We start from the raw sequence: 7,325 nt of genomic DNA on the forward strand, positions 1-7,325 counted from the left end.
TACGGTATGTAAGAATTTATTTTGCTTTTACGCTATAAAAATTATTTATGCAGTGTTCTTAAAATATCGTTTTATGTGAAAATTGAATATTTTATTGAATATTTTTATTTTATTATAACAGTCATAATTCCATTTTAAACGAATGTTTTAGACATCCAAAATTATTTTTGATTAAGAAATATGTGTTTTCCACTTACATACTATATTTTTAGATGATTTTTGAGATTTTTGGGATAAATGTCAAAAATACCCCTGTGAGACAGAAATTATTATTTCATTTGTTTAAGTTGGAAACAGTTTAAAATCTTTTAAAATGTGGTATTTGGAAACAGCTACCCACAGGGGAAATGAGAAGCTGATATTAAAGCCTTGCGGGGTCTCGGTTGACATTCTGGGTAATGAATGTAAATTGAGACGTCACGGCGGTTGTCACGGGCTCGATGGGAGTTCCGGGTCGTGACAGTTACCTTACCAAGTAATTTCGTAATTACAATGGCACTTCCCGAAGCAATCCTGCAAACACCACAAGGAGCAAAAACCCTAGCCAATCAAGTGCTTGGCCTCCAACGGTAGCACACACGATTGCACTTAAACCTTCAACAAAGGAGGGAGTTTTTAACTATACTTTGTGCTAGCAAAGAGGACAACAATTGTCTTTTTCTTCTTTTTCACAATCTTAACTGAACCTCTCTCGAAAAATTGCTTCATAAGCAATTTTCTCTTTCACACAAAGGGAGTGGTGGCAAAGAAAGAAAACTTTTTTTCTTTTTTTGACAAAAAATAGGTTTTCTTCAATTGTGAAAAACTCTCATATGGAAAATAGTTAAAAGGCGACTTGTATAGTTAGGTTAAAAAAACTTCAATTTTGCAACTAAGCCCTTAATATTATAACACATTATAATATTGGACCCATTACTTAATTAAACTCTTTTAATTAAGTCCTTGGAAATTAAAATCAAAATTAATTCCCTTTATATTTTGCAATCAAGGCCTTATAATTATAACTATTTATAATTATGTATGGAACTTAATTAAACTCTTTTAATTAAGTTTATAGAAGTTAATTACTTAGCATGTGATTTAAATCTAACTTAAATCATCACTTTCCCAATTTAATTCAAATTCAATCATTGTTTGTGACCCATTAGGTTCCCAACATGCTGGCAATGGAATTAATTAATGACTTAATTGATTAATATAAATTTCAATAAATTAATTTATAATTAATTCCATAGACCAAGATTGGCATCTAGCAATGCATCATGGCCGTCCAATTGTTAGGAGAGTCAAAGGGTTCTTTGATAACCTTTCAGTGTACAGTCTATCAGTATAATTCATTCTCTCATCATATATCCCGAGGATGACAAGAGCTTGGTACAGTGTCTACTCTTATTGACCTCCATATTTGTTTCTGTAATTATAGCTTTAGCTTTATAGAGACTTATGAAACTTTCATAATCTCCATGTCACCTTGGCCAAGGACTTCAATAAGCTAATGTTAACCAAGAACTGATAGGATATGTCCTCTAAAACATTTGAGGTGATGATTCCTATCTTGACCAATCATTTGCCTTCACATACTTCATACTATACCCAAAAGCATCATGTTTTGGCATCCTTGGTTAGGCACCCGTAGGGATGAAATCAAAGCATAGAACTCCACATATAAGACAACCTAGTGTCTCAAGTCTAGAGAGTATTTACACAACTGACACATGAGAAGTATTGCATAGACACTAAGGTGTATTACCAAATGCACTTCTCATGGCGGGTCATGTTGAGTGAACTTGCTCTCATAGGCAAGCACCTATATTCTAGTTCCAAGTATCTCTATATTTCAATCTATGGGATCGGTTGCTTTCTTCCAAAGTAAAGAACATAGAATATACCAGTCTCTAAGCATCATTGATGTCCAATCTCAATGATACATTGACTAGGAACATTTTGATAGTATGCTTTGATGCATAAGGATCTCATAGCTGTAACCCATTATAGTTCCCTTGCAAGGCATATTAATCTCATGGACTTCATCCAATTAGACTTATAACTCATTATAATTGATGTCATATTGATGAAGGAAAACATCTAATCATTCAACATGAATGATACTATTGTATGATTGGAATCAAGCCTTAACCAATCCCAATTGGCTGTAGGGCTCATCCCAACAGCGTGGTAAATCTGACAACAAGTTTTTGACGCTATTGACAGGGAATTGTTTTTCTTAATTTTTGTTAATATTAATACCAAGCAATCTTAATCTTAATTCAAACTTTGTTTTTCTTTATTTTCAAGTACATTCGGTCTTTGAATGCAAAGAGTTATAAATTTAGAAATTATTCTTTTGATTTGAAAATAAAAAAAAAACCTTTCATTGACTTCAAAGGGAAAATCAACATGCTTCGACTCACTACAATACAATGGTTGATCAACAAAAAGCAAACAAGTCCTCAAGGGAATATGATGTACCTCTCGTACAAGGCCTTCATTCTAACATTTGTAGACCTATCATCCAAGCTAATAATTTTGAGGTTTAAGCCAACAATCATTCAAATGATTTAGACTTTAGTTCAGTTTAGGGGATTATTAAATGATGACCCTAATGCACATATTGTGAATTTTTTAGAGATTTGCGATACATTCAGGACCAATGGCGTTTTTTATGATGCCATTAGATTGAAGCTCTTCTCGTTTTCAATGAGAGATATGGAAAAAAGTTGGTTGAATTTGCTTATAGCTGGTTCCATTAGTACTTGAGATGATTTGGCTCAGAAATTCTTGGCTAAGTTTTTTCCACTAGCTAAGACAGGAAAAATGCATAATGATATTACCTTTTTTATGCAATTTGATTCGAATCATTCTATGAGGCTTGGGAGAGGTATACGAATTTACTTAGAAGATGTCCTCACCATGGGTTACCTAAATGGTTGCAAATACAAACTTTCTATAATGGTTTGCAAGCTGTCCCACTTGGGTCTCAAGAGTTCTCAAGGAGGCTCTATAGCTTTGAATTATGGCATCATTCTTTGATATATATTGCAAGAGAAGTTCTTCCACTTGGGACTTCTTTTCAGGAATTGGTGGTCTAGCTTGTTGTTGAAAACCAGGAGGCATGATGGGTTTTGGATTGGAAGGCCCTGCATTGTTGTTCCATGAAAAATTGGGATGGTTTCTCCAACCAGGATTATAAGTATTTGAGTATGAGTTGTTCTGCTATCTATTAAAGTTCCCCACAAACTGGACTGATTCAGAATTGTATGGACGTTGATCATTTGAATGGCCATCCCCACACATCTCACAAACTACAAATGAATTTTGAACTGCATGAACTCCTAGTGTGTCAAACTTCTTGGACAGTGCAGCCACTTGCACAGCTACTTGAGCAGTTAAGTTGCCAAGTGCATCAATTTCATAAGCTCCAACAGCTTTTCTCGGACCCAACCTTTCTGAAGGCCATTGATAATTATTTGAAGCCATCTCTTCCAACAAATTATAAGCATCTGCAGCATTTTTACTCATTAATGCCCCACCAGCAGCAGCATCAATTGTGGTTTTTATTAACCCAACTAGCCCATTGTAGAATGTTTGAACTTGCTACCAATCAGGAATCCCATGATGTGGACATCTTCTTAGTAGTTCTTTAAACCTCTCCCAGGCTTCATACAAGAACTCACCATCAAATTGTGTGAATGAGGTGATATCATTCCTCATCTTTGCAGTCTTTGCAGGCAGGAAGAACTTTGCGAGAAACTTTTAAGCCAAGTCCTCCCATGTAGTGATAGACCAATTAGGCAATGAATTAAGCTAGCTTTTTGCTTTATCCCTCAGAGAAAATAGAAACAGTCTCAATCTAATAGTATCGTCAGTTACTCATTGTATTTAAAGGTATCGCAAATCTCCAGAAAATTTACCAAATGAGAATTAGGATCATCATTGGGTAACCCACCAAATTGGACTGAAGATTGTATCATCTGAATGTAAGCTGGTTTAATTTCGAAATTATTCGCAATGATGGAAGGTCTCCTAATGTTTTGATGCAAACCTTGCAAAAGAGGAACAACATAATCTCGCAGTGCTCTATTTGCTTCAGGAACCAAATTAATGGCATTATTGCCATTGTTATTGTTATCCTCAGCCATTGTCTGACTTAAAGCTACAACTTGTAAATTCTCCTTTCGACGTCTTCTGAAAGTTCTTTCTATCTCAGGATCAAAAAGAACAAGATTCAAGTTCTTTCTTCTTTGCATACAATGACCAAAGATATCTGCAAACAAACAAAATATAATATTAAAATAAGAAAAATAAAATTTGAAGTAAGACTAAATTGCTTGGTATTAGTATTAATAAAAATTCTAGAAACAATTCCTTAGCAATGGCGCCAAAAACTTATCAGTTAAAATTCCATTACGCAAGTATACATATCGAATATATAGTATAATAGCAAGTAGAGTATCGATCCCTCAAAGAATTGATCTAAATCTTTACTAAATACTAAAATTAGAACAAAAAGTAATCTTATCCAAACACCCAAAATTAATTGATTAACTAAAACTAATTAACTTAAATTTAAACTAAAAAGAAAAATCAAAATAATAGGTTGAGAAAATATCAAATTAAATAAGCCTAGGATTACAATATCCCTCACACTTCATCTAAATCTTATCTCTCTTCCTTAACTTATTTTAATTGGTTGAATTGCTAACCTAGAGTCTTAAATTATTTATAAAGGTCTCCCAACTCATCTTATAAAAATATCTATTTTAACCAAAACACTATATCCCTATGTGAATTGAAATTAAAAAAGACTCATTTAGTTCAGGCTCTAATCTGGCTACATATGGCCTGTAGGTATATCCTTATCCTATACGCAAATCAATTAATATGATCATATACTATCCCAATTTTTGTTTATGCTAAACTCCCTTTCCCAAGTTTGTTTAGGTTCCTAAATCAATTTAATTGGTGATCAGGTAATTAAAAGCATTAAGACCAAATTTGAATAAACAATTCAAATCCCATTAAAGATAAATAAGAAAAAGATTAAAAATTTAGATTACATGTGAGTTCAATTGCAATCCTAGAAAAAGAAAATTAGAAACTCATGATTGCAAAAACAAATAACATTGTATATAATTCAACCATTGAGAGCAACAAGAAAAATAAAAGCCAAGGAAGAAAATAAAACAATATTTGCTGCCTTGATCTCCAAGTTTCAGCCTCAACTTCTAGCTGATTGAATCTCTCAAAAGTTGTCTACCCTAATGTTCTTCAAACTATCCTATTTATACTAATAACTTAACCTATACTTCCTTAAGTTGACCTAGGGTTTAATTGGGCTTAAAAGTGTAATGAGAGGCCCAAAAATCAATTGTCAATCTTTACAAATTTCCATACCCTGCATAGTACATCTAGCCATTTTCTAACACAATTGTCTCTATATTCGATGCAGAACTGGATAAAATAATCTTCATAAAAGTTGTAGCTCTATCTCTTATCTTTCCAATGGTTCAAGAATCGCATCATTTGGAGTTTTGTATCTCAATTTATGGCCAGAACATTGAAGCATATGCAAATAGATCTAGGTTTTTCAACACCTTACTTTCCAAAATTAAGCCTAATTCTTTTAGTTCCTACGAAAAATTAAAATAACTCACTAAAAAATAAAATAATTAGAAATAAATACATTATAATTGAAAATCGAGGACTTAGCTAATATTTAATAACAAAACTAGAATAAAATAATTCTACAAAATAGAATTATCACAGCAGGAAGGGAACTAATAGGTAAATCTATTGATGAGGCTTTTGACTTGTTAGAGGAGATGGCTTGTAACAATTACTAATGGTCATTTGAGAGTTTGGGTCTAAGAAAAGCTGGTATTCATGAGCTTGATGCAATTAATGCCTTGACTATATAAATGGTTGCTTTCATTAAGAAAGTTGATTCACTTGGTGTCCATTTTGTTAAGAGTCGTTTTGTGACATGTGAGTTATGTGGAGATAGGCATTCTAGTGATCATTGTCCAATTAATGTAGAATTTGTATAGTTTGTTAGAAATTTTAATAGACTGCAAAGTAATCCTTATTCCAACTACACTTTTAGTTAGAGAAATCATCCTAATTTCTCTTGGAGCAACAACCAAGAATCTGTTAAGAAGAGCCCTGCAGCCAATTAGGATTGGTTAAGGCTTGATTCCAATCATGCAATAATATCATTCATGTTGAATGATTAGAGGTTTTTCGTCATCAATAAAAGGGTAATTATAATGGGTTAGAAGTCTAATTGGATAAAGTCCATGAGATTAAATGCCTTACAAGGGAACCGTAATGGATTGCAGTTATGAGATCTCTATGCATCAAAGCATAATCTCTAAATGTTCCTGGTCGATGTATCATTGAAATTGGACATCAATGATACTTAGAGACTGGTACATTTTATGTTTTTTACTTGGAAAGTAAACAACCGATCTCGTAGGTTGAAGTATAAAGATACTTGAAATTAGAATGTAGGTGCTTGCCTAGGAGAGCAAGTTCACTGAACATGAGCCATCATGAGAAGTGCATTTGGTATTTCACTCAAGTGTCTATGCAATACTTCTCATGTGTCATTTGTGTAAATATTCCCTAGATTTGAGACATCAGGTTGTCTTATGTGTGGAGTTCTATGCTTTGATTTTATCCTTACGAATGCTTAACCAAGGATGCCAAAACAGGATGCTTTTGGGTATAGCATGAAGCATGTGAAGGCAAATGTGTGGTCAAGAAAGGAATCATCACCCTAAGTGATTTAAGGGACATATCCTAATAGTTCTTGGTTGATATTAGCTTGTTGAAGTCCTTGGCTAAGGTGAGTTAGAGATTATGAAAAAAAATTTCATAAGTCTTTATAAAACTAATGATCTAACTTCAAGAATGAATATGGAGATCAATAAGAGTAGACATTGTTGGTCTTAAAGATGTGTGCTAGAAGGGGGGGTGAATAGCACTTTCTGAATGTCACTAAACTTAACTTCTAATTGGAAGCTAGTTAAAAGTTAATGATGAGAAGTTAAATGCCAGATGAAATAATGATTTAAAGAAGAATGAAATGAAAAATAAAAGAAGGTAGATAATGCACAAAGATTTGCAGTGGTTCGATCTCTTTGACCTACAATGTCACGACCCGAAACCTCCCTCGAGCCCATGACAACCGTCCCGATGTCCCGATTGATACTCATTACCCGAAATACCAATCGAAACCCTGCAAGGCTTACATATTAGTTTTAAACAATTTTCAGTCATTTTCAGCTCAAGTAAATCAAAAGACAAAAATATAGCATTTTTAT

At 33.4% G+C, this 7,325-nt stretch overlaps 1 non-coding gene across 1 annotated transcript; it reads left to right on the forward strand.

Moving 5' to 3' along the window:
- Positions 1-3,607: 3,607 nt before the first annotated feature.
- On the forward strand, positions 3,608-3,714 carry LOC148762082 (small nucleolar RNA R71). The gene has a single exon (XR_016027280.1). It is a non-coding gene; the product is annotated as a small nucleolar RNA R71 (small nucleolar RNA).
- The last annotated feature ends 3,611 nt before the right edge of the window (positions 3,715-7,325 follow it).

The sequence above is a fragment of the Theobroma cacao genome, chromosome 6 (genome assembly GCF_053813885.1).
Source record: "Theobroma cacao isolate CCN51 chromosome 6, ASM5381388v1, whole genome shotgun sequence".
NCBI classification, from domain to species: domain Eukaryota; kingdom Viridiplantae; phylum Streptophyta; class Magnoliopsida; order Malvales; family Malvaceae; genus Theobroma; species Theobroma cacao.